Genomic DNA, 27,048 nt, shown 5'->3' with positions numbered 1-27,048 from the left:
GCCCACACAACAGGACCCCCCCCTCAACGGGCGCCTCCTGGCGCCCGACCAGGCTTGTCCGGGTGCCGGGCGTAGAATTCGGCCAGGAGGGCCGGGTCCAGGATGAAGCTCCTCTTCACCCAGGAGCGTTCTTCGGGTCCATATCCTTCCCAGTCCACCAAATACTGGAACCCCCGGCCCTTTCGACGAACGTCCAGGAGTTGGCGCACAGTCCAAGCCGGCTCCCCGTCGATGATCCGGGCAGGCGGCGGCGCCGGTCCGGGGGCACAGAGGGGAGAGGTGTGGCAGGGTTTGAGTCTGGAGACATGGAATACTGGATGTATCCGCAGTGAAGCTGAAGCTGCCAGCTTCACTGCGGCTGGACTGAGGACCTTCACGATGGTGAAGGGTCCTATAAATCTGTCCTTCAGCTTCTGGGATTCCGTTTGCAGAGGTATGTCCTTTGTGGATAACCAAACTGCCTGCCCGGGCTGGTATGCAGGGGCCGGGGAATGCCAGCGGTCTGCATGGGCCTTAGCCCTCGTCCGGGCTCTGAGCAGGGCAGAGCGGGCGGTACGCCACACCCGACGGCACTTCCTCAGATGGGCCTGGACCGAGGGCACCCCGACCTCTCCCTCCACTAGCGGAAACAATGGGGGCTGGTACCCCAAACACACCTCAAACGGGGAGAGGCCGGTGGCAGATGAAACTTGGCTATTATGAGCGTACTCGATCCAGGCCAGATGGTCACTCCAGGCCGTCGGGTGCGCGGAGGTCACGCAGCGGAGGGCCTGCTCCAGTTCCTGGTTCGTCCGCTCTGCCTGCCCGTTCGTCTGGGGGTGGTACCCAGACGAGAGACTGACGGTGGCCCCCAGTTCCCTGCAGAAACTCCTCCAGACCTGGGAGGAGAACTGAGGACCACAATCTGAGACAATGTCTGCTGGAATCCCATGCAGACACACGACGTGGTGGACCAGGAGGTCTGCAGTCTCCTGGGCCGTCGGGAGCTTTGGGAGGGCCACAAAGTGGGCCGCCTTGGAGAACCGGTCCACTATCGTTAAGATGGTGGTGTTGCCCTGGGACGGCGGGAGGCCTGTGACAAAGTCCAGGCCGATATGAGACCAGGGGCGACGAGGCACAGGCAGAGGCTGGAAGAGGCCTTGGGCCTTGTGATGGTCGGCTTTGCCCCTGGCACAGGTGGTGCAGGCCTGGACATACTCCCAGACGTCGGCTTCCATAGACGCCCACCAGAAGCGCTGCCGGACCACTGCCACGGTCCTTTGCACCCCTGGGTGACAGGAGAGCTTGGAACTGTGACAGAAGTCAAGGACCGCAGCCCTGGCCTCTGGTGGGACGTACAGTTTGTCCTTCGGACCTGTCCCCGGGTCCGGGCTCCATGTCAGGGCCTCCCGGACGGTCTTCTCCATGTCCCAGGTAAGGGTGGCCACGACAGTGGACTCGGGGATGATGGTTTCAGGGGGGTCTGACAGCTCGGTCTTGACCTCCTCTTCATGCACCCGGGACAGGGCGTCAGATCGTTGGTTCTTTGTCCCGGGGCGGTAGGTGATCCGGAAGTCAAAACGCCCGAAGAACAGCGACCAGCGGGCTTGCCTGGGGTTCAGACGCTTCGCGGTCCGGATGTACTCCAGGTTCCGATGGTCCGTGAAAACCGTAAATGGTACTGATGCTCCCTCCAACAGGTGTCTCCACTCCTCAAGAGCCTCCTTCACCGCAAGAAGTTCCCGATTGCCGACGTCATAGTTCCGTTCAGCTGGGGTCAACCTGCGGGAAAAGTAGGCACATGGATGGAGAACCTTGTCGGACTCCCCGCTCTGGGACAGCACGGCTCCTATCCCTGAGTCAGAGGCATCCACTTCAACAACAAACTGGCGCTTGGGATCGGGCTGCACCAGAACCGGTGCAGTCGAGAACCGGCGTTTCAACGCCCTAAACGCGGCTTCGCACCGATCCGACCAGGTGAAGGGGACTTTTGTGGAGGTCAGGGCTGTCAGGGGGCTAACTACCTGACTGTAGCCCTTGATGAACCTCCGGTAGAAATTTGCAAAACCGAGGAACTGTTGTAGTTTCCTACGGTTCGTTGGTTGGGGCCAATCTCTCACCGCCGCAACCTTGGCCGGATCAGGGACGGAGTTGGAGGAGATTATGAACCCCAAGAAGGACAAAGAAGTGCGGTGGAACTCACACTTCTCGCCCTTCACAAACAGCCGATTCTCCAACAACCGCTGTAGGACCTGACGTACATGCTTGACATGGGTCTCAGGATCCGGAGAAAAGATGAGTATATCGTCTAGATATACGAAGACAAACCGATGCAGGAAGTCCCGCAAGACGTCATTAACCAATGCTTGGAACGTCGCGGGCGCATTGGTGAGGCCGAACGGCATGACCAGGTACTCGAAGTGACCTAACGGGGTGTTAAATGCCGTCTTCAACTCGTCTCCCTCCCGGATCCGAACCAGGTGATAAGCATTCCTAAGATCCAATTTCGTGAAAATTTGGGCTCCATGCAGGGGCGTGAACACTGAATCCAACAGAGGTAACGGGTATCGGTTGCGAACCGTGATCTTGTTCAGCCCTCTGTAATCAATGCATGGACGGAGTCCGCCGTCCTTCTTGCTCACAAAAAAGAAACCAGCACCCATCGGGGAGGTGGAGTTCCGGATCAACCCGGCAGCTAACAAGTCCTGGATGTAGGTCTCCATTGATTCGCGTTCCGGACGTGAGAGGTTGTACAGCCTGCTGGACGGATACTCAGTGCCCGGTATCAAATCAATGGCACAATCGTACGGACGGTGCGGGGGCAGCGTGAGTGCCAGATCCTTGCTGAAGACGTCAGCAAGGTCGTGGTACTCGGCCGGCACCGCCACCAGATTGGGGGGGACTAAAACCTCCTCCTTAGCTGTCACACCGGGTGGAACCGAGGATCCTAAACACTCCCGGTGGCAGGTTTCGCTCCACTGAACCACAACCCCAGACGGCCAATCAATCCGGGGATTGTGTTTTAACACCCATGGAAAACCCAAAATCACTCGGGAGGTAGGTGTTACATAAAACACAATCTCCTCCCTGTGATTCCCAGACACCACCAACGTCACTGGCTGTGTCTGGTGTGTGATTAGTGGAAGAAGGGTGCCATCTAGCGCCTGCACTGACAATGGTGACGGTAAGGCCACTAGAGGGAGCCCAACCTCCTTTGCCCATCTGCTATCCAGCAGATTCCCCTCCGACCCGTGTCCACCAGTGCTGGGGCGTGAAGGGTTAGATCCCCACTCAGGATCGTGACTGGGATTCGTGCAGATCGTCAGGGTTTCCCCACGTGGGTGTTGTGACCCACCCTTAGCCCAGTCTCTAAGGACGAGTGCTGCTGTTTTGACTGTTTGGGGCATTCTCTCTGTGTGTGCTCGGTAGAGCTACAGAGAAAACACTCTCCACGGATCAGCCTCCTTTGTCTCTGATCTGATCGTTTTTTGGCCCTGCTCGTTTCCATAGCAACGTCAGCAGGGGGAGCTGTTGTCACGTGGAGAGCCCTGGCAGTGGAGCGTGGGGAAGTCGGCTTCCCTTCAGACCCGGGAGGAAGAGGGACGGCTTGTACCTGACCACGCCCCTCGTCTCGCTGCCGTCGGTGTTTCGTTAATCGGTTGTCTAACCATATAACCAGGTCGATAAGCCCATCTAAATCCCGCGGCTCGTCCTTCGCCACCAGGTGCTCCTTAAGGACCAGAAACAGTCCGTTTACAAAGGCGGCGCGGAGCACAACAGCATTCCAGCCGGCTCGCGCTGCCGCGATGCGGAAGTCGACTGCATACTTCGCTGCGCTCCGACGCCCCTGCCGTATCGACAGCAGCACACTTGAAGCGCTCTCGCCTCTATGAGGGTGGTCGAACACCTGTCGGAACTCCCTCACAAACTCAGTATAAACCGTTAGGAGCCGTGAATTCTGCTCCCAAAGCGCCATAGCCCAGGCGCGTGCCTCTCCTCGAAGCAAATTGATCACATAAGCCACCCGGCTGGCATCTGCTGCGTACATGACGGGACGCTGTGAAAAGACGAGCGAGCACTGCATCAAGAAGTCCGCGCACGTCTCCACACAGCCTCCGTACGGCTCCGGAGGGCTTATGTATGCTTCAGGGGACGGTGGGGGGGTTCGTTGAACGACCAGCGGAATGTCTGTTTCTGGCACACGGTCAGCAGGAGGAGGTGCTGCAGCAGCGCCCTGAGCACGCGCTTCCACCTGGGCGGTGAGAGCCTCCATCCTACGATTGAGAACACTGCTCTGCTCGATAACTAAGTCCAACCGAGCGGTAAAGGCGGTTAAGATGTGCTGCAACTCACCCAACACACCTCCTGCTGGCGCCTGTGCACCTCGCTCTTCCATTGGCTGTTCAAGCGATGGTTGACGCCCCTCGGGATCCATGACGCTGGCCGAGAAATCCTGTTGTGAAAGTGTCGTGACACGGACCCACAACAGGGGGCGTTAATGAACAATTTAATGTTGTGAATCGCACAACGACGTACAGACAATAACAATATGGTGGACTGTCAATCATACACCAGGTGACATGTGGGCAGGCTCGACGATAGAAGACGCCTGGCGAGAGAAGAGCCGGATCCCCACACAGCTTCCACCACCAACGGAGCTGAAGAACACCGGAGCCGCCAAGCCCTGCGCCCCAGGTGGCCGCTGTCTTCAGCAGTCAGACCCGGTACTGCTGGCAGAAAACAGAGACAGTCCTGATGAGTGTGAGTTCGCACACTCAGTAATCCCACAGTCAGTGTTTAGTTAGGAGGGAGCACCTCCACCTCCAATCACACACTCGTGCAGCTCCTGTCTAACCACTTATCTGGTTGGAGTGTGAAGCGAAGCTGTCGCTGATCACACCAAACGCCAATCCCACAGATAAGGACACACCACAGGAAAACGGCTGCAAAGAAGTACAGATTATTACTCAATGTTTTGAGTCAGCAGAGAAAGTTACCTGAATGGTAGCTGATTTCTCGGCGAGGAGGTGGAGTTGCAGTCCGGCCTTTATGGTGATGGTGATGAGATGAATGAGTGACAGCTGGTGCTGAGGATGAGTGACAGCTGTCACTCCCAGTGGCTCCGGCGCCCTCTCGTGCTTGAAGCCCGCACTCCAAGCAGGGCGCCATCTGGTGGTGGTGGGCCAGCAGTACCTCCTCTTCAGCGGCCCACACAACAGTCTGTGTTGTCTATTTGTGGCCCTGCGACAGACTGGCGTCCTGTCCTGGGCGTACCCCGCCTCGCGCTCTATGACTGCTGGGATAGGCTCCAGCCACCCCGCGACCCTTAATTGGACTAAGCGGTAGAAGATGAATGAATGAATGAATGTTCATGCTGACAGCAATGTAGAAGTGTTGACTTATGTCTGTCTGGGACCAGTGCAATACAAGACTTGTGTATGTTTGGGACCAGTGCAACATGAGACTCAAGTCTGTCTCCATCGTGGTGCGTTCAGCCACATTTGGGAAATCTGGTTAGTGTGGAAGCATGCCGAACGTTCCCCGAACGCAATCATCAGGGTTGCCAACTTTGGGACTTTGGCTGGACTGAGAGTCTGCGTGCACATAGTGTGAGCGGAAAATTTTTGGTAACCCTAACCCTAATTAAAAAACAGTTTGCATTCACTAATAAAAATAACAGAAGGGAAACTCTGCTTGATTCTTCTCCTCTCCATCCTACTTCCTTTTTCTGAAATATTTCTCTACATCTGTAGTGACAAGGGACAAAATTTTATTAGATAATAGATTATTCGATTTGTTAGGATTTTTATCAGCTTACCTTGTCATCCAAACAGTGGCCGACTCAGAAACAAGCGAAGCTGTGCTCGAATTCTTTCTGAACTCTTCACACGCACACCTGATGTATCAGGTGCACGTTTTTCAGCAAATCAACGATCAGAGAATCCTGCAGTGAGAATGCTGTCAGCAGATGTTAACAGCTGTTTTGTGTGTGTGCCTGAAACACCTCTCCTTTCATTAAGAAATGATGCGCTGTGGTCTGGTCTCGTCATTAACAAAAAATTAACGGCAACATTTTTATTTTGGCGTGACATTTCTCGCTTGTGCGTGAGATTGATGCTGAAAGCGTGACTGTCACGCCAGGTAAGTGAGAGATGGCAACCCTGGATCAGGATGTCACGAATGATGTTTTCACGCCATCCGACTGATTAGACTGCAGTCAGACGGCACTTTGACTGCCATTTGATAGTTGTTCCACCTCCAGTGGGCCATCAGGGTTTTGAACATGTGCAAAACATTTGAAGTGGGTGCACAAATGGGCCTGACTGTTTCGACTGCTCTGAGCCTGCTGTCCGACGTTTTCCAAATGCACCTTGACACCTCCCGAATGTAGGTAGATTTTTCATTCAGCCTCATTTGTACTATGTGTGGTGGGGGTCTAACTGAAGTTTTTTGTTGTCCATAATCACGTCCACACTTGTTGAGGAGGACCGGGATGTTGTCCTGTGTCCCGGGGACTGGGTTCAGTCTGGAGGAAGAGCTGCTGCAGCTGGTTCTTCTTGAAGACTTTGTGGTGTTGAAGTGTTCCAGCTGGTTCTTCTTGAAGACTTTGTGGTGTTGAAGTGTTCCAGCTGGTTCTTCTGTTGGTCCAGATGATCAGTTGTATTTTTGAGTCAATCTGATTTGATAAGTCAGCACCATGGAGCGGCTCTTTGGAGCTTCGTCTAGTGACTCCAGGCCAGGGCCAGATCAAGATTCAGGTTAGTGGGGGGGATATGGTGGTTCTGCAACCCCCAAAACCCCCTCTAGATCCAGCACTGCAGGTGGGTCTGATACCACTCAGGAATAGAAGTTTGGATTGTGTCTCTCTCACGTGAAGGAACTACATCAAACTTAAACACACATTCAAGGGTCAATGTGATGTGATTAGAATCCGGATTAAGAGTTTACACTTGTTTGAATTGTGGAAGAACATTTTGCTGTTCTTGAAATTTATGAACCACACTTTCTTTCTATAATTTTAACTGGTCCAGAACAGGCCTAATCCCAGATGTTGTAACAAAGTTCAGTGTGTCCAGGTGGAAGATCTCAAATTGGGCTTGTTGAGTATTTCAAGGGGTGTCCCTCAGGACTCAGTTTTAGGCCCATGACTTTTTACAGTTTGTATAAAGACTTGCTGTAGGAGCACCACATGTAAATCACACCTTTAATGCAGATGACACTGTAATTTAACACTCACAAAGATTTAACGTGATTCAAAGTCATTTATTTAAACATGATTAGTTTTCAAACTCTTAAAATTCCAGGAAGTGTTCCGGCTGAAAGCTGAGAGTTGTTTTCATTATTTCCCACAATAAAGCTGCAGTTTGTATTCTTTGCCACTGGGTGTCACTAGAACTTTGCACAAGATCAGTTTGTCTTCACTGCTGTCCATCATTATTTTGGTCTCAGTTATGTGACGTTTTATTAATTTATTTATTAAAAACAAAACAAGGCCTGAAGTTATTTCTGCTGTGAGTCAAATGTTGTTGATATTTAAAACTCATATGAAGAAATGATCAACAAATATGAACAAATGGAAAATTGATGACATGGAAAAATCATATGACAGTAGTTTGAAAAACCATGTTCACACGTTCCTTGAAACATCAACAAACCTGTGGACAAAAGACAACGATCTTCAGAGGCTTGATGTTAGGAAAGATTTTAGCTGGCTGTCAGAGGACAGACAACAAGTGGACTGAGGCCGCTGTGGACTGAGGCCGCTGCAGAGACACACATCTCCATGGACGGTCACATCTGCAGACAACTCTGATCTGCAGGACACGATATCCTTCCTCAACAATCACCAGCCAGGACGAAGACAGCATCATGGTGGACAGTCTCATGTCTGCTGAGGAAGTCCTGCAGTGTCCCCGGTGCAGTCACGAGATCCATCCACAGGCAGCAGACACTGCACTGATCGGTCTTGGCAGGTCAAACAGTCAGCACGACCCCATCAACAGTTTGATGTCAGAGCAGCATTTTTCGATGACCTGAACATCCAAAACACCACCTGTTGTCCACGCACATGCAGACACCTCCTCCTCTGTTTGTCCCTGAGGTGGGCGTGCGGTCGCTGCGGTGCACCGAGTGTGTGCAGCTGCAGAGCCAAATCCGGCAGACTGTTCCAGGACCAGGTTTAAGACAAAATAAGAGCATAGCTGATCTCACGCTGGTGGTTAATCTGGTTCTCAGCTCATCATCTGCTTTTCAAGAGACCGAACATCAGCTAGTAACAGAGCTGGTAGCTCTAGCCTTTAGCCTACAAGTGGACACAAGCAAATAACAGACTACGCAGCTGCGGTCTGGTAGCTTTATTTGGTAAAAACAAAAATAGGTCAAACACTCAGCTTGACAGTGATCGAATCTACTAACTGATTATTTAACTTTAGCCTAGGAATGGACATCAGCTGGTAAGAAACTAGGCAGCTGTGGTCTGGTAGCTCTAGCCTTTAGCAGACATCAGCTGGTAACAGACTAGGCAGCCTCCCCTTGCCTCCTCTTTGGTCGTTCTGCAAATAGCTCAGTCGGCTTCATCACTCACGTGTATCTGGAGCTGCTGTCTGTTGTCGACTAGAATGAACTCAGTTCAGTTGTTTGAAAAAGTCCAAGTCCAGCAAGCTGTGTTTTGGCACAGTGTGGGCTCTGCCGATGTCCAGATGTTGGTCTGGACTGTGTGGTAACACTGCACAGGCTAGTTGTACATTTTAAAGACACGTCACTGACACAGAACCAAAACACGCTGGTGTCTGGATCATATGTCGGCCAGAAGGGGGCGCCAAAAATCGTTAGTTTACAACCACTGATACATCAAAGTCAAACCGGGACAAAAGCGGGACATTTACTGTCCAAACACTCATGATCAAGTGTTTGTGTCCACAGGAGGATACTCTGTCTCTATCTCTGCCTGTCTCTCCCTCTCTCTCTCTCGCTTTCTCTCTCCCTCTGTCTCTCTTTCTCTCTCTCACTTTCTCTCTCCCTCTGTCTCTTTCTTGCTGTTTTCGTGCTATGCAAACGTCAAACTTTTTGTAAATACAAAGCCTTTCAACTGTAAAATAAATGTATTATCAGCAACGCTCACACGCAGGATTTAAATGGAAACTTCTTCCCTTTCAGCGGACAGAATCTCTGTTCGGCTTCTCCTCGGCTGCATGCTGAGCTGGCTTTTCATAGCTTTTGACAGCCTTGGGACAGTGAAGTGGCTAACTTTTTATCACACATTTTCAGTAACAATTCAGCTATTTTTTTTGGAAAATCCATGCTCGATGAACAGACAATTTGGACCAGAGAACTGGGCAGAAATTTACCACTAACTGCAGCTAGAACACTGCACAAGAGAGCTCTCTCAAACAGCCCACCTTCAGAAAACCTCCCTCTCCCCTTTGCCCGCTCAGCAGTAAACAAGCAGAGAGGAAACAACAGCAGTTGAGAGGATTCACAATGGCTCTTCTCTAGTATCAGAAGCGGGTTGGATCGGTATTTTCCGATACGAGAATTACGTTGGTATCCAGAACCCGATACCGATCCGAGATCGGATTGGTCCCATCCCTAGAGCATGTGATAGCAACAACAACCTAAACCATTTATAAATACATTAAGAGAGTAAATTAACATTACACATTACATAATTAACAGGAAATAAATGGGTTCAGTTCCTCTGCTAAAAATTGCTGAGGTCTAAGGTTCTAAAAATATTCTGGACTGACACGCCACTCCAACTCATTGCTTAATTTATTACGTCAGTACAAGAGGAAGGCGGCCCCGGCTATACACTTTGTTAAGGAGGGGTCAAAGCTACCAGGGCCCAGTATGTCCAGCTCCAGCTTATTGCAGTCTGCCCAGGCGTGGGAGCTTAGGGTACACCTAAAGAAAAGACTTCAGTTTCCGGATTTTGTCCACACAACCTTGAGACCAGATGCAGTCCTTTACTCTGTTACAGGAAAGAAAATCATCCTGGTGGAGCTTACTGTGCCATAGGAGGAGGGGTGTGAAGAGGCATATGAAAGGAAATCTGAACATTATAGAGAGCTGGTGCAGGACTGCAGAGACAAAGGCTGGCAGATGTGGTTGTACCCAGTTGAGGTGGGATGCAGGGGATTCCCAGCCCAGTCAGTTTGGAAACTGTTGACAGCGGTTGGACTAAGAGGCGCAGAGAGGGGTAAGGCGGTGAGAAGACTTGGAGAGGCAGCAGAGAGAGCCTCCTGTTGGATTTGGAATAGGAGGGAGGACTTGAGCTGGCAGCCAAGAGGGAGTGAGCAGTGGCTGGCCACCACTGCTGACCCGCCAACAGGAGAGTGTTATGGTTAACGGTCAAAACACTCAATGATTGTTGGTAACCATCTAATGACGCAATCTCCTGGCTGCGGTCATTGCAAGATAACTGGAAGAGTTCCACGGGCAACACACTCATTAAATTTATTTTGGATTTTGATAATTCATTTCATTTCTGTTTGTGTCAGAATAATGTAAAAATAAGCATTTTTATTGAATTATTTATTTGAATTAGAAATACATGCACATAAACCTCACACCTGCACTCATTGTGGCCACCACCAGCTGACTAACACCAACAAAAACTTATACTCCCACATTACCTGAAACTATGGAATATAACAATGAGATCGTTTCAGAGTCTTCTATATCAATCAATCAACATTTATTTATAAAGTGCTTTACAGCACCGACTGGTGTCCAAAGTCCTTAACATTAAAAACCCAAATTTACAAAAATAAAACACATATAAAATAAAATTTTAAAACAACACATAAAAAAAGAATATAAAAATAACAGAACATGTCACCTCCCCACTAAGTGTTAAAAGCCAGTTTAAATAAATAAGTCTTTAACTTAGATTTAAAAAGTGCTAGGTCAGGAATAGTATGTAACTCAAGAGGTAGCTCATTCCACAGTCTGGGGCCAGCTACCGCGAAAGCATGATCACCCCAGCGTTTATATCTTGACCTTGGAACATCCAAGTAAAGCTGGCCAGACGCCCTTAATGTTGTGTGTTGGGGGGGGGGGGGGGGGGGGGTGTGGCTGGACATTTTGGTGTTCTTTTCTTTTCTTTGCTCTCCAGGTGGTATGAAAACTGATTTGTCTGTGGAGAAGGTGCTGGCTGAAGAGTCCTTCACCCTCATCAGCGTTATGTGCAGCACCTGTGGATGGTGCTCAAGTGCAACCTTAAAGACTTTCAGCTGAAGCACATAATGAGATGGCGTTCTGCATTTAAGCCATGTGTGATTCAAGCAGAATTGCCGGGAACTCGACCTTGTGATGTTCGTTTGTGAGACGCTGAGGACCGCGCCTGGGTTTGACACATCGTGCCTGTGAAGGAAGAAGGGTGAGGGACACATGCTGTCAGCACACATCTGAGGTGATTAATTGTTTGACTAATTGTTGATAGTAACTTGGTATTTTGTTACGCAGTAGATTTGAATTGTGATGAGAATTGTGCAGCTTGCTTCTCACTGCCGTGGCGTGCGGAGTGGTAATCCTCCACCTGTTGTGAGAAGCTGCTCATTTACATAAAGCTTAAATACAGACCTGAATGTGTTGCTGATAGTGTGTGCCTTTTGAAGGATATTGGTTGTAGCTGCTGACTTACCTCACCTTTTCTATCCTTCGCAGAGAGTCGGTTTGTCGTGTCCACCTGGGGGGTGTTTGGCGGTAAAGTGAGTCCAGAAGCGCCGGGCTTCGATCCTTTTAGGCGCTGGAGAGTGTGCCAGCCTTCACTCCACCAGACTGACGCATCTTTTGTTCATACACTTTGTTATGCACCAGAGGGTGGAAAAAATAAATTGTTTTGTTATTGGAACCGCTTTCTGGTTATTTTAGCGCTGGGTTCCGTCAGACGCAGGTCCGCTCCTCAACCCGCGTCGACACATAACACTTAATGTCCTACTGTAGGTGCGCAAAGTTAAAATTTCAGACAAGTAGGGAGGTGCAAGGCCATAAATAGCTTTAAAAACAAACTGTTGTGTGGGCCGCTGAAGAGGAGGTACTGCTGGCCCACCACCACCAGATGGCGCCCTGCTTGGAGTGCAGGCTTCAAGCATGAGAGGGCGCCGGAGCCACTGGGAGTGACAGCTGTCACTCATCATCAGCACCAGCTGTCACTCAGTCAACTCATCACCATCACCATAGAGGCCGGACTGCAACTCCACCTCCTCGCCGAGAAATCAGCTACCTTGGAGGTAATTTCTCTGCTGTATTTAACGCTGACTAATAGTCTGAACTTCTTTGCAGCCGTTTTCCTGTGGTGTTGCCTTATCTGTGGGATTGGCGTTTGGTGTGATCAGCGACGGCTTCGCTTCACACCCCAACCAGATAAGTGGTTAGACAGGAGCTGCACGAGTGTGTGACTGGAGGTGGAGGTGCTCCCTCCCAAAAGAACACAGACTGTGGGATTACTGAGTGTGCGTACTCACACTCACCTGTGCTGTTTCTGTTCTCTGCCAGCAGTACCAGGTCTGACAGCTGGAGACGGTGACTACCTGGGGACCCAGGACTTGGTGGCTCCGGTGTTCTTCAGATCCGTTGGCGGTGAGGGCCGTGTGGGATCCGGCTCGGTTCTGGACGGGCGTCTCCTATCCTCAAGCCTGCCCACACGTCACCCAACGTGTAATTGACTATAGTCCCAAACTGATTGTTGTCTGTATTCCGTTGTGCACAATTTACAACATTAAATTGTTACTGTTTGGCTTATCCATTGCCCGTTCTTTTACACCCCCTGTTGTGGGTCCGTGTTCCTACACTTTCACAACACAAACATTAAAATTTTAAAATAAATTCTAAAACGAACTGGAAGCCAGTGGAGTGAGTACAGGATGGGCGCAATATGCTCACTTCTAAAAGTGTTTGTCAAAAGACGAGCAGCAGCATTCTGCACCATCTGGAGACGTGCAAGAGACGACTGATTAATGCCTGAATAAAGTGCATTACAATAATCAAGTCTGGAGCTGATGAAAGCATGAATGGCCGTCTCAAGATCACGTCTACTGACAAAGTGCTTTATTTTAGCCAAAAGGCGAAGTTGGAAAAAACTAGCTTTGACAACAGAATTTATCTGTTGATCGAACCTCAAACAGCTGTCAAATATCACTCCCAAATTCTTGACAGCTGGTTTTACATAGTTAGCCAAAGCACCAAAATTTGGTGTTACCACATTTGGTATGCCAGTGCACTCAAACACCATGATCTCAGTTTTACCATCATTCAAGTAAAGGAAGTTTCGGGACAGCCACTGCTTTACATCACGAATACAATTAAATAATGATGACAAAGCATCACTCCCATTAGTCCTCACAGGCAGATAGATTTGCAGATCATCTGCATAACAATGAAAGGACAGGTTGTGCTGGGTTATAATTGACCCCAATGGCAGAATGTACAAAGAAAATAGAATCTTTATTTATCTATATTTTCTCTCCTTTTATAAAATGTGGCAATTGTTATAAGTCAGTGGGCTGTCCATAATCGCTGTTCATCTTCTGCCAATTTTGGATTTTACCAAGATGGGAAACATCACAATAGAAACACTTTTTTAGCAAATAAGCACAGGCTAGGTTTTTATATTTGCATATTATGACATTTTGTACACAATAAACTGTTGTAACTGTTGTATGGCTGGGGGTGCCTGGCTGCCTTTTGTTTCTGTCTTCTGTTCTGTCTTTTGTTTTTCCTTCCAGGTGGCTTGCATTCAGGACTGAGTGGCTGTGTGGCTGAGCTATCAGGACCTCACCCTGATCACCTGAGGCTGGTCATGTGCAGCTCGTCAGGACTCACAGCTGTGGTGCATCTACATGGATTGGAGCATGGTTGCATTTAAGTCTGGAGTACACAGTGTGTATTTGCCAGAGACTCGACCTTGTGACCAGACGGGTGAGATCGTCGTCTCGAGAGCCATCTCATCATCATGGATGCAGAGACCGTCCCAGGTTTTGATGCCATGGTCTGTGAAAGAGGAGGGGGTGAGGTCTCACGCTCGTCAGCACACTTCCTGAGGTACAGTAGGTTTTGTGACTAACATTAGTACAGTCAGTAAATGTGGTGTCCCTCACACCTTATTATATTGAGCTGTTATGTTAGTCGTTTAATCAGCTTCCACTGCAGTGGAGGAATGTGAACTGGGTGTTCCATGCCTGCAGGATGGGAAGCTGATTAGTGATTAAGCCAGGAAGTGTTTGCTGTTTATGTACACCTTTGAGTGGTCTCTCTGTGTGTGGAGTGTGGACTCACATGATGGTTTCCTCTTTCACAGACTCGGTTTGTCGCGGCCACCTGGGGGGTGTCGGCGGGGTCCTTGGGTCCGAACTGTTTCTGGCTCCGGACCGTTTGTGCTGCTGGGAGCACACCGTCATTCCACCACGCCAGACCGCGCACTCATTTGTTATATTGTAGCACATCACTGTTATGTTATTAAATTCAGTTATCCTTTGTACCGTGCTCTGCTTATTTTATACTGGGTCCTTCAAACGCTGGTCGGTTCTCCGTCCTGCGTCCGACACATAACAGTAACAGTGTTACATAAATTAACATTTTATAAACCCTATTATTATATGGCTCTAACAGTACGCGCGCTCTGAGTAGCTGATTTCTAGTCTGATATTTTCCCATGTCAGACCGTTCTCATGACAATTAGTCCAGATCGTGTATCAGATTTGCGACTTTGTTTGCAATTTTTACTGCACTGTCAGGAACAGCAGCCGATCTGCTCTGCGTAAGCCTGATCCCTTCAGATCTCAGAAGCTAAGCAGTGCAGGACCTGGTTAGCACTTGGATGAGAGACCTCTTTGGGAAACCAGTGGCTATGTGCGTTTCTCCAGGTTACACTGGAGTTGCATCAGGAACGGCATCCGGCAGAAAACTTGCGCCAAATATGAATGCGGATCGTGCTGTATCTGCTGTGGTGGCCCCGAACACAACGTGAGCAGCCAAATGGACAACAACAACAACTGCACTGTCAGGAACCAAGGATGTATAGCACAAGTAGTGAGTGGGCTCAACATGCAGACTCTCAGACCAGGCATAGGAGTAAAAGAAGACATAATCTTTAATTTGGGCCAAGGTAAGGTACACAGGTAAGCAGTCAGCAGAGTGGAGGTAACAGGCAGGCCTAGGCAAAGACGCAGTCAAAAACAAGCAGGGTCCAAAAGCATGAGCAAACAAAAGTTAGCAGGGCTGAGGCAAAAAGGCGCAGTCAAAAACAAAGAGCAGGATCAAAACATGGCATGTCAAATCATAACTGAGACAAGAGTGAACAAAGTCAACAAACTGGCAAGGGAGTGGTGACTGGGAACAGCTTAAGTAGAGAAGGTGGTGATTAGGTAACAAGAAACAGGTGCTGGAGAACATTCTAAAAAGGGGGTGTGGCAGGAGGATGAAGATGAGCAAAGGGCAGGTGCAAGAGCATGAAGAAAGGAGAACACTAAGCAGACAGAATCAAAGTGAGAGACAAAGACACAAGGGCAGGTGCAAGAGGGTGGAGTGACAACACAACCAAATGGGACTGTTGGGAAAGTGTAGTGACACGGACCCACAACAGGGGGCGTAAATGAACGGACAATAGAGGGAGTTAAATTAGAACACTTTACTGTTGTGAATGTCACAACCACACACAGCAGATTACAGAATGAATACAAGTCAATTAATGAAGGTGTCGTGTGGGCAGGCTCGACGATAGGAGACGCCCGTCTGGAGATGAACCGGAACCACACGATTTCCACCGCCACCGAACCCGAAGGATACTGGAGCCGCCAAGTCCCGAAGTCCCCAGGTGGCCACCGTCTCAGCGTGTCGGATCTGGTACTGCTGGCGGAAAACAGTCAAGTGTGGGTGTGTGTACACCCCGTAACAATAACAGTGGGAATTCCACCTCCACCTTTAACACACACTCGTGCAGCGTCTGTTTAACCACTTATCTGACGAGACGAAGGACGAAACAGTCGCGACCCACGCCGGTCTTCTGGTTGACAGCTGCAACACAATAGCTCTGGAAATCACTGAATGCTGGCAGAGAATATTACCTCTCACAGAAGTCGATATCTCGGCGATGTGGTGGAGGTGTCATCCTGCTTTTATCCCGGGTGAGATGCAGATGATCGGTGACAGCTGTCATAGTTGATGAGTGACAGCTGTCACCTCGGCTGTTCCTGTAGGCGGCAGCGCCCTCTCGTGCCTGAAGCCCGCACTTCAGGCAGGGCGTCCTGTGGTGGTGGGCCAGCAGTACCTCCTCTTCTGGCGGCCCACACAACAGGGACGAAGATAAATGATAACAAAGATAAATCAAAAACCGAAGGCAGAATAAAATACTAATATGAAAAGGATCGCAGTAAGCATAAACATAAGAACTTAAAAGTGAACCATCAGACAATAAATACTAAGGCAAAACTGGGATGGAACTGACCATGGCTAAAGTATACAACTAAAGATAACAAAGTGGCACAACAAACTATAAGCAAAACAGAGACTAAATGATTAACAGAAAACAAAACCAGAGACTACAGTATAACAGATAATGCAAAACACTGAAGATAAATGATAAGCATATAACAAAACCAGTGAAGTATACTACACAGAACAGAGAGAAAAAGAACCAAATATAACAAAACCAGTGAAGTATACTACACAGAACAGAGAGAAAAAGAACCAAATATAACAAAACCAGTGAAGTATACTACACAGAACAGAGAGAAAAAGAACCAAAGTAAAATGAGACTCAATAAATGACAAAATAAAATGACTGCTAAACCAAGAAGGAGGCAGGTCGTAGGTAAAGGAAAGGGGAAAAATAATATCATGAACCAGAACAGGGCCAAAACCTGATATGCATGAAATAAAACAAACCAAAAAAGAACAAAGAAATTATGAGCAATGAAGAGGATCATTCTCCGAGCAAATTTTATTACACTGAAGAGTTTGAAGTGGAGGAATTAATAGCAAACAAGCTCAATGTGGACATGCAAAATGAAGACCAACAAGAGCCAGCTGAGGTGGCTCAGGCATCTTTTTTGGATGCCCCCTGGACGCCTCGCTGGAGAGGTGTTCAGGGCATGTCCCATCGGGAGGAGGCCCCGGGGAAGACCCAGGACACGCTGGAGGGACTACGTCTCGCAGCTGGCTTGGGAATGCCTCGGGGTTCCCCCGGAGGAGCTGGGGGAGGTGTGTGTGGATCGGGAGGTCTGGGCGGCTTTGCTTGAGCTGCTGCCACTGCGACCCAACCTCGGATGAAGCAGAAGAAAATGGATGGATGGATGGATGGTCTTTTTTGTACGGCCCTCGTGCAATATTCACTGCTAGAATGCTGTATGCTTCATTAGCAACTGCTTATTTGTAAAGACAGTTTCTGAGAACGCTCTATGTATTTGGACTAGATCAAACTTAAACACACATTCAGAATGAGTCTGTTATGTTTCTTCATCACTGTGACTGTATTGTTCTACTGCTTAATTCTCTACTGGCCACCTACACTTGTACTCGTGCTACTGGGATTTCTTCAGTGTATTAGAAATGTATTTCCTGCAATGTAAAAAAGCAAAACCTAACATACAATCATGTAGAAAGCCATCTAAATTACAGGAAGATAAGGTTTTACATTTGTACAGATCACAAGGGGCATGTCCCCGACCACCAACTGTTGTGTGTTGGGGGGGTTTGGCTGGACAAGGTTGGGTTGTTTTGTGTTTATTTTCCTTCCCAGATGATTTGGGGCTGTTCTCTGAGGAAAATGTGCTGCAGAAGAGTCTCTCTCCTCTGTTACGATGATTGGCTGCACCTGTTGCATTCTCGTGCGGCTCTCTATCAGGATAATCCACGACACCTATGATGTTCACGTGCAGATCTGAGGACTTCCAGCTGGTACCAATGTAGTGATGAAGAACTACATTTAAACCAGCAGTGAGTTGGATAAGATTGCCGGAGAATACGACCTTGTGATGACCATGTGGGGATGCTGAGGGCCGTTTCAGAGTCTGACATCGCGCCTGTGAAGGAGGACAAGGGTGAGAGACAAACGTTGTCAGCACACGACAGAGGTGAATATTCTGAAAAGTTTATCCGGGAATGTAAATTGGCGTCTTATATATAAGCTATAAGTAATTATTGGTGGAAAGTGTTTGGCGTGCTCCTCACGGCAGTGGCGTGCGGATTAATGATCCTCCACTAGCTGTGAGCAGCAGCCTCCTTGAATTAAGTTGGAATTCAGACCTAAACGTGTAGCTGATAAGTTTGCCTCCAAACAATATTTCGTAGTAATAGTGTTGAATAATCTCATCTCTGTTCCTCCTTCGCAGAGTACAGTTCTGGGAAAAAAAGTCACCTGGGGGGGGGGGGGTGTCGGCGGAACTCCTGAGTCCTGAACGTTCGGACTCCGACTGTTGAGACGCTGAGAGAGCGCGCCGCCTTTTCACCTCACCAGAACTTTAATTAATTAGTATTTTATGTATAGCACAAAGGGGAGAAAAATAAATGTGTTTTCTTTTTGGAACTGCTTCTGATTATTTCATGCTGGGTTCAGTCAGATACTGGACCGCTCCTCACTCCGCGTCTTATCCATAACACCAACCATTGTACTGAAATCAGTTAATTCTATAACAGGGTTTGAATCTTAATGCACCAGGGAGGGAATATTTTTTTGCAGATGATTTTTCACCAGCCTATTTTTATGACCAGTTTAATTACTAGAGTGTGCTGACCTAACCAATGTATTTTTAAAAACTGGTGTCTCTGAGGTGGGGGATCTAATGTTTTATTACTGTAGCCAATATCCAGGTTGTCCTCAGTGTGAAAACTATTTAAATATTACAAACTTAACACGGCCTATTTTACATTTATATCTGTCTCCATTTTATGATATTTTGACAAACTGCTTTGCAAATTATGCTCATAACTTGGCAGGATAGAGCAGTGCACTTCAGTATAATAAACAGGCAGTAGTGGAACTAAAGCCACTGTCATCTTCTCCACTGTAGTGTGCTGGGGGCAGCAGTCTGAAGGCATCTGACATCAATAGACTCAATGAGCTCATCAGGAGGTTGCTCTGCCCCGCAGTTTGAACTGGAGTCTATTGTGGAGGTGTGAGAGAGGAGGATGCTGAGGAAGCTGCTCAGCGTCCTGGACAACACCTCCCACCCTCTGCAAGCCACACTGACGTCCTTGTCAGAGCACATTCTGCCATAGATTGAGACCACCCAGGTGCACCACAGAATGCAGGGGTCGAAATACATTTTTTAACCTACTTGCACTGGTGCTAGCAACAAAAAAATTACTTGCACCAAAAAAAGTGACTTGCACAACCAAAAGTCAGTCTTATATCAGCCTTAAAACTCCTCATCTGATGTGTAAGACTCTTCCTCTCTGGGGAGAGTTTGAGGGGAGAACAGCAGCAGTAGAGTCGGCAATTTTGTTTTTTTTTTTCCACGTGCACGCGCGAACGAATCATCTGTGAAGATTATTTTATTTATTAACTACACAGATGTATAATAAAACAAATGGTGACTGGTTTATAACACAATTATGACAGTGTTTCAGGGGAGAGAGAGCGAGGAACTATGGAGCCCTGGAATAGGGTATATCATCATGGTTTGGGTGCACAAGGACATACAGAGAACTCCAGCTGCCCAGCATGGCATCATCTGGAGTTTAAGCACATTAAAAAGGATGCTGAGGGCGAAGCATCTCCCCGTCGTGAGGATGACAATTTAGGTCATATTATGGAGTTCATTTTGAATGAAAGGAAAACGTGCGCACGAATGATCACGGCCAGGAAAACGTGCGCACGTTTTATTAATTTGAGAGCACATTTTATTATTTCGTGGGCTCAATTAAAGGAAAACATGCGCACAATTTATCATGTCCAGAAAAAAAAATCACTTTAAGTGACCTCTCCTGGGTTACATAAAGGAACCGCAGTGGCAGCCAGGTTTTTTTTCACGTGCGCGCGTGAACTAATCATCCGTGAAGATAATTTTATTAACAACAGAGATGTATAATAAAACAAATGGTGACTGGTTTATAACACAATGATGACAGAGTTTGAGGGCAGAGAGTGAGGAACCGCAGCCAGCTTTTTTCTTTTCTTTGTTTACATGTTTGCGCAAAAACACAACAAATAGAACACAGCAACTCGCTCCGTGTGTGTGAGTCATAAAACGCAGGGAAGATGAAGACGACACACTGGAAATTGTTTTTTTCCTTATTTATTCCTTTATTGGTTCATTTTACTGGTGCTTATAGTTGATAAAACTTGGATAAAGTTACTTGCACCAGTGCAAGTGCAGTATAAAATTACATGCACCCCTCAAATAATACGTGCACAAACTAACACACGCACGTACTATTTTGAGTCCTGGAATGCCACAGGAGGTCTTTCCTACCTGTGGCAATCAGACTGTATAATCCCCCAGCCCCTCTGTAGGATGGGTACAAAAAAAGAAAAAACATTGTTCACCGTTTATTATTTCTGTAATCTGGCAAATAATTTCCTTTGTGATAAATAAAATAGATCTGATCTTAAAATATGTTTATTCTCCTAAAGCAGAAGCAGAGTTCAAGCCACTTTGATCATTAATTCATCCAAACACAGAGTCCCATTAAATAATAATAATAAACAGAGAGGAAAGGTGTCTTTTGCAACTCAGTCTTTCCAAAAAAGGTGAAAGATAAATTGTCTCTTTGTTCTTTCAACTACTTTGAGAATGGCAGTGCTTTCCCATAGTAAGAGGTCTTTTTTCTCATCGGTGTCCCCTCCTTATCTCTCAGCCCTCTTCACCATGTCTTATTTCTTTGTTCGGGCTCCCACAAGGTATTCAGTTCTGCTGGAATCACATGGCTTAAGCATTTACACCTATCAGAGTGGTGATGGATTCTCTGAGATGTAATGTGTTCCACAGTTTTACACACACACACACACACACACACACACACACACACACACACACACACACACACACACACACACACACACACACACACACACACACACACACACACACACACATATATATATATATATATACATACATATATACACACATATATACATACATATACACATATACATATATATACATATACATGCATACATATATACATATACATATATACATCAAATCAAATCAATTTTATTTATATAGCGCCAAATCACAACAAACAGTTGCCCCAAGGCACTTTATACTGTAAGGCAAAAGCCATATAATAATTACAAAAAAACCCCAACGGTCAAAACGACCCCCTATGAGCAAGCACCTGGCGACAGTGGGAAGGAAAAACTCCCTTTTACAGAAAGAAACATATGTATGTATGTATATATATACATACATATACACATACATATATACATACATACATACATATATATACATATGCACAGTGGTGGGCACAGATAACCAAAAAATTAACTTCGATAACAGATAATCAGATAACTGAAACCTTGCTCATAACCTTGACTGGTTCAATCTAAATGGTGGAATGAAAATAAAGTCCCCAAAACTTCATTCAGTATTATAGGAGAATGTTTTCTGTAGGTTTTTATTGGGGGGGGGGGGGCTTTTGAATAAACATTCTATGAACGTTCTTGGAATCTTATCATACAATGTAACCAAAAGATTGGGTGATTGGACAAATGTTATCAAAATGTTTGGTGTTACTTGGGTTGCCGTCATGTCTTATTTTCTGTCTGACAAAAATCAGATGACTTCAAATAGTTCAAAATGCTGCTGCCAGAGTTCTAAACAGAAGATAGTTTGACCATATTGCCTCAATCTTGGCCTCCCTTCACTGGCTTCCTGTCCGTGTGAAGTTACACTTTAAGGTTTTGTCATCAACATACAAAATCCTTTCTGGACTACTCCTCCCTGCCTGGCTGATCTAATTAAACCTTATGTACCGGCACCATGTTGTGTTCCCAAGAGACAGGATTATTGTGTGTATTCCTATGGTCAAAAAGAAGTGAGCTGGCCACAGAGGTTTCTCTTATCGTGCACCTGTTCATTGTGTAGCGGGATGAAAGTCCTGGGTCCCAATTGAAAAGACGTTCCCGCTAGCTTGGCTAACGGGGAGTTCCCCTTTGGCTGACCTGGTAGAGGAACGGTCTTTTGGTGCGAGCCGCGTGGGTTCGATCCCCCACCGTCGTCCCGGCCACAAAGGTCCTGCTGCTTCAATCGGAATAGTCTTCCTGCTGAGATAAAACAGTCTGAATCTCGAGAGTCATTTAAATCCAGATTAAAAACCCAGCTATTCTCCCTTTCCTATAATTAACACAGACTGAGGCCCAATCCCAAATCTCTCCCTTCAACCTTTCTCTCCATTTTGTGCATCCTGTGAAGTGTAGGGTGACCTACTTCTTTAAGGGATTGAGGAAAGGGATCTCCCTTAAATCAACCTTCTAAAATGAGTGTTTTCAGAGGCAGACTTGAAATTGAGGTGATGGAAATGCAAAGAATGCTTTGGGAACAGAGTCACTCTGAGAACAAATACAGCTCTCAATGCAGCGAAATAACGTCAGCAAATGTTTCAGTTAACACTGCAAAAAAAATAATCAAACAATAAGATCCCCAGTGGTTCAAGTGTCACACGTTTCATTCTCACTGTACATATGGAGTTGCATCAGCATCCAGTGTGAACCTGGTGCCAAGTGAAGACATGGTTCCACACTGGATGCTGATACAACTCCACATGTACAGTGAGAATGAAATGTGTGACAAAAGAAGTATGTTTTGGTTCCACATTTCTCAGAATGCACAGCAGCTCACTCAGTGAAATAGGAGCTGGGTACTATGTTGGGTTTTTAATCTCTGCTGAGTGTCTGTGACCTTGGACTTGACCTTTGCATTTTACCAGTCCAGCCAGCTGTAAATGAAACCAGTCTTGGCTTGGGAAGCAATACTGCTGCAAACAAACAGCCAAACAAGAGGGCACCGCTGTCTCGTTTGAACCCTGTCTGATATGGAATGGGATTTGATCACTTATGGGGACCCACTCCCCTGTGGCAACCAGAGCAAATATCCCTCCAAACAGCATCCTCTAAAATGACATTTAGCTCCATTTCCCATTGCTGTTTTATGTGTTGCGTGTTGTCTGCCATATCAATCAACAATTTTTGGTACATTAATGAAAATTAATTACCCCTGCATTTTCAACCAAATTAATAAAATGTTTTTCTATGTTTGTAGATTCTCTTCTAATATGTTCCCAGTTTGTATGTTTTATGGTGTAACTTCTTATTTGTAAATACCTATAAAAATCGCTTGTTGGTAACTCTAATTTAGCTTTTAGTTGTTTGAAACTTTTCATAACATTTCCATCAAATAACTGATTCAGTGTGATGAGTCCCCTCTTGGCCCACGTTCTTTTTTTTTTTTTTCTTTTTTTTTACCTTTTTTAACAAGGAAGGACTTTAGTTCTCAGTTGAAGATGCTATGTTGACATTTTTACAAATAAGGACTTGATCTTGGAGAGACCATTATGTTTACATTTTACATGCATTTTTTCCTTTAATTTTCTCCACAAAGGAAGGACTTGATTTCATAGGTCTTTGTTTTTGAAATGTTTGAAACTATATCAAACTTGTTTTCAACATTCTGTCTTGTGATTTTTTTTAAATGCATCACACTCTTGTGTACATACAGTATGAGAAAACTTTAAGAATACTTTAAGGAGTATATTTTCAGTATATAAATACTAAGCTACAAGTAATATGCCAAGCAAAATTAAAGTATAAAAAATAAAATTGTGAAATATCCAATGTGTATAACAGTATACGATAATAAACTAAAAATAGGGACTCAAAGTATACAACTAGTACAATGGCAGTATATCGATAAGCACACTTGTGGTATACTTTAAGCAAAGGAGAGGGATATATCAAGGACATTGATAAGTGTACATTGTACATTGATAGTATATAGATGAGTGTACTTGTTGTATAGAGTGTACTTTTGCAAAGTTAAAACAAACTTTAAAATACTTTTATAAACTTGAAATGTCCCAATTTAGTACGAAAAAGTATTACATTTGTGTACTTTCTAGTATACTAACAGTACACGGTCTGTAGTATACTTGCTATACTTATACTGAAGCATACTTAATTAAATGAACTTTAAGTATACTACTTTTCCTAAGGGTACACAGCTAACCAGAGTAACTGCGTTCTCTCACCTGCAAAACCGCCTTGACACATTTGAGCTCTGGGTCTTAAACAAACAGCAACACATGTTCACTTTCCACCTCATCATTACTTTTTCTTTGCAATTTCACTTTGCATGTAATTTGCCTAAAAAGAAAATGCCATAATGTTTTCCCCGGAAGTAGAGAAATTACATAATGTAATTTCTCCCGGCTCTTTATGTAATTTACTGCCCCTTTCCAAGAACCAAACCATTGTATTCCTCATTTTGGATTTATTAAAGGTCACAATGAAGCCCGGACCGGGACCCTCACAGACAGTGTCCATCTTGTGGAAGGCCCCTAAAATGAGTCATAAAACACTTTTTATACCATGTGGACATTACAGTGGGTGTGGTTTAGTCTCACATTTCTAATGTTACTGGCTCTCACCAACAGGGGAAGATCTCCCTGTATCTGACACTTGCACATTCGTGTTGAAAGTGAATCTTAACTCTTAAACTTTAAACCAGGAGGAAAATGACACCTTCACCCTGACCCCACTGCCAGAGGGTAAACATGCTGTGGGGGGGCAGATGGGATGACACAAAGAAAATCCAGATGAGACAGAAACATACAAAGCAGGTATGTGGCCAAAGGTTCTAGTCAAGTTGCTGAGATTGATTTAAGTTAAAATAATAATAATAATGTTACAGCTTCCATACAGGTGGAAAAACAGCTGATTCTATACTTTTTAAAGGGTTTCTTGAGTTTATCTGGAGTTTGTCAAAATACAGAAAGCAGCAAATTTGTCATAACTGAGTGACTTTGTTGTTTGGAGACGACAGCAGACAAAGTCATCACCATTAATTTCATTTCTGGCCGATGTGACATTTTGTCTTGTGGTTCAGTAACACATGGAGCCGTCCCAGGGTGACAGTTGGAGCCAGGTAGAGGTCAACCAAGGGTTACACAAGGGTCAACATTTAAAAATACTAAACCACATTATTTGACTGATCAGAACAATTTGCATCATTTTTAACAAATTTGGAGCAACTTTAACTTTTGACTCGTGTGTGTACTGAAGTTGACCTTTGTCACCTTTTCTGCTGATTTTAACCCATAACTCCAGAACATTCTGTCATAAATAGTCTGAACCATATGCTTATAGAATCTTTATGATCAGATCATTTATTCTCCTTAAACAGGCCAGAAAACCTCCTCGGCCCGTGAACTGTTTCATCAACATAAAGACCAAATTTGGTGCTTTCAGTCAAATTGGTTTCTTCATGAAAATACTGTGAACACCTTTATTGTTGGAGAAATGCTGCCGTCGTGAGTCGATAAAGGTATTTACAATTATAAAGGCAGAAGTACAAACAGAAAGTGTAAATAAAACTTGTTCAACTTTCCAAACACTTCTGTAATTTTTGTAGTTTACATAGTTTCCTTCATGGTGAAAAAATGTTTTTTATTTATGCATTTTATTTATGTTATTTCATTTAAATATTTATCATTGTTATTTATGTTATTTTATTTTTTTGTGTATGGGTGTGTTTGATCAACAATTGGGCAGCGCAGTCTCGTTTAAGGGCAGGTGCTAAACGGCTAAAATATGATGCATATGACATAACTTCTCTACTTCTGGGACAGAAACGCAGTACTTTCTCTGAAATTTTTGGCAAATTACACACAAAGTGAAAATTCAAAGAAAAAGTGACGATGCGGTGGACGTTGCGGTTTGTTTATGACCTGGTGCTCAAACATTTGGAGGTGGTTGTGCAGGCAAAAGAATGCAGCAACTCTGGTTAGCTGTGTGAGCTAACACTGACCGACACAGTCTCCCATTTGCCTCGTCTTCCCTTCTCCACTGGGAAGCGACTGCTTCTGTGATTGCAGCCAAAAACAAAACAGTACACCATTTTCCTGTGTGAAGTTATGCTGTGTATATTTATATTGCACAACGGGTGTGGCTGTCCCCATAAGTGATCAAATCCTGCGATATCATGCAGGGTTCAAACGAGATTGCGCTGCCCAATTAAACCTTTAGGTCTGTTATACGGCTGTTGTCAATCTATAATCTAAATCATATTCTCACCTAAAAAGTAAGTCCCTGGCTTGCACATGGGGTTGCCACAGAAAACCTGAGACCAAGGGCACCAAAATGGCGAGAGCTAGCTCTGAGCCCAATTGAACTTTAACCTCTATAGCAATTTCTTTCAATTACCATGTTGTTCATAGGTCATTTTTGCGGTGTCGGTATTTTCTTTGTGTGTCCACTATGAATTATCATGTGTCTGTTCAGGTTGCTCTTTAGCCCAAATCTTCGACCACACTCAGAACAGGCAAATGCTTCTTCTCCTGTATGAATTATCATGTGTCTATTCAGGTTGCTCTTTAGCCCAAATTGTCGACCACACTCAGAACAGACAAATGCTTTTTGCCCCGTATGAATTAACAGGTGTTTGCTCAAAGTGCTCTTTTGTCTAAATCTTCGACCACATTCAGAACAGACAAATGCTTTTTGCCCAGTATGAATTATCACGTGTTGGTTTAGGTAGCTCTTTCGCCCAAATCTTTGACCACACTCACAACAAACAAATGCCTTTTGCCCTGTATGAGTTAATAGGTGTTTGTTCAAAGTGCTCTTTAGCCCAAATCTTTGACCACATTCAGAACATATGAATGCTTTTTGCCCAGTATGAATTATCATGTGTTCATTCAGGTAGCTCTTTCGCCCAAATCTTTGACCACACTCATAACACACAAATGCTTTTTGACCTGTATGAATTATTGTATGTGTTTTCAGAGTGCTCTTTCGCCCAAATCTTTGATCACACTCGGAACAGACAAATGCTTTTTGTCCTGTGTGAATTATCATGTGTGTGTTCAGAGTGCTCTTTTTTTCCAAATCTTTGACCACATTCAGAA

General features: G+C 45.7%; 2 long non-coding RNA genes across 2 annotated transcripts; one reads left to right on the top strand and one right to left on the bottom strand.

The window, feature by feature from the left end:
- Nucleotides 1-3,362: 3,362 nt before the first annotated feature.
- Nucleotides 3,363-26,479, bottom strand: LOC117530340. Its single transcript, XR_004566329.1, has 3 exons — nt 26,345-26,479; nt 6,983-6,989; nt 3,363-3,373 (listed from the first exon to the last, which is right to left on the bottom strand). It is a non-coding gene; the product is annotated as an uncharacterized LOC117530340 (long non-coding RNA).
- Nucleotides 24,440-27,048, top strand: LOC117530308. The gene is made up of 2 exons (XR_004566298.1): nt 24,440-26,506; nt 26,843-27,048. It is a non-coding gene; the product is annotated as an uncharacterized LOC117530308 (long non-coding RNA).

The sequence above is a fragment of the Thalassophryne amazonica genome, chromosome 18, assembly GCF_902500255.1.
Source record: "Thalassophryne amazonica chromosome 18, fThaAma1.1, whole genome shotgun sequence".
NCBI classification, from domain to species: Eukaryota; Metazoa; Chordata; class Actinopteri; order Batrachoidiformes; family Batrachoididae; genus Thalassophryne; species Thalassophryne amazonica.
The sequence above is the reverse complement of the archived record's forward strand: the minus strand, read 5'-3'. Positions and strand labels throughout refer to the sequence as shown.